Here is a 2,908-nt window from a genome sequence, read left to right on the forward strand (position 1 = left end):
ATGGAAAAACACAAGCTAACAGTGATGAATGAATTCATTCTGATGGGCGTCACTGATCGCCCTGAGCTGCAGGCTCCATTATTTGGGCTGTTCCTCATCATCTGCATAATATCAGTGATTGGCAACTTGGGCATTATAATACTTACCGAGGTGGACTCCAGGCTGAAAACCCCCATGTACTACTTTCTCAGGTATCTGGCTGTCTCTGATCTTGGTTATTCAACAATTGTAGGACCCAAAATGTTAGTAAATTTTGTTGTAGATCAGAACACAATGTCCTATCATCTCTGTGCCATGCAAGGAGCTTTCTACATCATTTTCATTGTTAGTGAACTTTATATTCTGTCAGCAATGTCCTATGACCTCTACGTGACCATATATAACCCTCTGCTCTACACAGTCATCATGTCACAGAGAGTATGCTGGGTGCTGGTGGCAATACCCTATCTCTACAGCACGTTTCTTTCTCCTCTAGTTACAATAAAGATTTTTTACTTCATCCTTTCGTGGGTATAATGCCCTTCGTCATTTCTAATGTGACTGTATCCCCTTATTATCTTTGCTCTGCTCTTAAACCCATGAGCTTGAATTGATAATTCTGGTCTTTTCAGCTTTTAATTCGATTTCATCCCTTTGTATAGTTGTTGTGTCTTACCTGCTCATCCTCATAGCCATTATCAGGATGAACTCTGCTGAATCCAGGCAAAAGGCTTTCTCCATCTGTGGATCCCACCTGAATGTGGTCATAGCATTCTATGGGACTTTGATATCCATGTATGTGCAGCCAAGTCCAGTCACTCTTCTGACACTGATAAACTGGCTTCCGTATTTTACACCCTGGTTATACCCACGTTGAATCCTTTGTTCTATAGCTTGAGGAACAAAGATGTAAATTACACCCTACAAAGAACATGGAAAAAATTATCCAATATTTTCTGTTAAAGTTTATGCACAATGTGATTTTGATAAATTATTTTATATACATTAAACTTTACTCTGTCTGCCTTTAGAAAGAATAGCAAGCACAAATAGGTTCTACATATAATTAGAGATCACCCTCTACATACCAGTCACAGATCTACATGCTGAATACAAATTTATGAATATAACAGGTAAAGGATTTGCCTTCCATGATGGAGAGAGATAAATTATAAACATAATAATTAAGGGAATGTTGTAGTGTAGTTGATTGGTTGAGTTGACTATAAGCCATGAGAGCAGGCAAGGAGAATGCACATGCTGTGTGAGGTGAGGAAGAGCAGTAGTTATACAATGGAGTTAAAATGATTTTTGCATTATTCTCAAGTATTACAATAACCTTTCCTGTATCTATATGTGATGTTTTTATATATGAGTGTGCTTTGTGTCAACATATTCCTCCTATTTTAGTCTTCATTGTCTTCTATGAGGTGTGTCAAAATTGAACTTGATTGTGGTAAATGAAGCTCACTGTATTGTGATGATTTGAGGATCAGCCATCTGAAATTGCTCAAATGTTCCCATTCCACACGGGGACGTTATGGTGATTCTTTTTGCTCATTGATGCTGTTATTTTCACAGAGAAGCCATAGAGAGTCTATCAACTTAACATACTTGGCAATTTAGCAACCCACAGGATCAATGCAACATCCAATTTGTGTCAATCAGTTCATTTGTCCATATCAGGGGATATACCAATTAAGATAAGTTTCACTGGTGCAGCCTGTATGAAAAACAGTATCAAAGTTTCTGAAAGAAATTAAAAATACAGCAACCACATGACTCAGCAATCTCTCTGCTCAGTGCATACCCAAAGAATACGAATTCAGTGGCTCATAGACTCCTGAATTCATTCAAAATAATAAATAAATTTATAAATTTAATAAATAAATTTATTCACATTCACAATAGAGAAGACAGTGAAACAACCTGTGTCCATCAAATATGAATAACAAAATTATTATATATGTACCTATATGAAAAATATTATTCAGTTTTTAAAAATAAGGAAATTCTGCTATTTAAGAAAACACGGAAGAACCAGAAGGACATTATGGTAACTGAGATAAGTGAGACACATGAATCTATGAAAAAAAAAAAAGTAGATATTATAGAGGCAGAGAATAGAATAGTGGTTACCAGAGACTGCAGAAAGAAGACAACGGGAGGGAGAGGCTGGCCAACAGTTACAAAATTACAATTAGATATGAGGAATCAGTTCTGGTGTTCTATTGCACATGGATGACTGTGGTTAACAGTTAAGTTTTGATTATCACAGAGGAGCTAGAGGACAGGCTTTTGAATGTTTTGCCACAAAGAAATGATAAATATATGAGGTAATTGATACTTTAACTACCCTTAACCAATTATTACACAACATATACATGTACAAAAATATCATATTGTATCCCATGAGTATATACAATTACATTGTGGAAATTAAAGTAAATACATATATATATAAGTTTGAATACATAGAAACAGAGAATAAAATGGTGATTACCAAGGATGTGGATGGGGACCAGCAAGAAAGGGAAAGATGTGAGTCACAGGGTAGGAAATTGCATATATGTAGGGTAAGTCTAGAGATTTAATGTACAACATAAGGAAATTATTTATAATATGGTTTTGTAAACTGGAAATTTACTAAGAAAGTATATTTTAGGTGCTCTTACATCAAAAAATAAAAAATAAAAATGTTACCTATGTGGGATAATGAATGTGTTGATTTGCTTGGTTATAGTGACCATTCCACTATGTATAGGTATACCAACTATGGTGTACACCTTAAAAATATAGAATTCTTCAAAATAATAAATTTCTTAAGGTCTGTCATAAAAGCTTCCAGAGTTTTACTTTTATTTTTTTCTGTGCCTGATTTTTTAAACATATTTTTAACTATTGAAACATCATTGATTGTACACATCTG

At 34.7% G+C, this 2,908-nt stretch overlaps 1 pseudogene; it reads left to right on the forward strand.

Annotated features, from left to right (window-relative positions):
- On the forward strand, window positions 1–942 carry LOC134376579 (olfactory receptor 8K3-like; annotated as a pseudogene).
- Window positions 943–2,908: the final 1,966 nt, after the last annotated feature.

This window comes from Cynocephalus volans, chromosome 4, assembly GCF_027409185.1.
Source record: "Cynocephalus volans isolate mCynVol1 chromosome 4, mCynVol1.pri, whole genome shotgun sequence".
NCBI classification, from domain to species: Eukaryota; Metazoa; Chordata; class Mammalia; order Dermoptera; family Cynocephalidae; genus Cynocephalus; species Cynocephalus volans.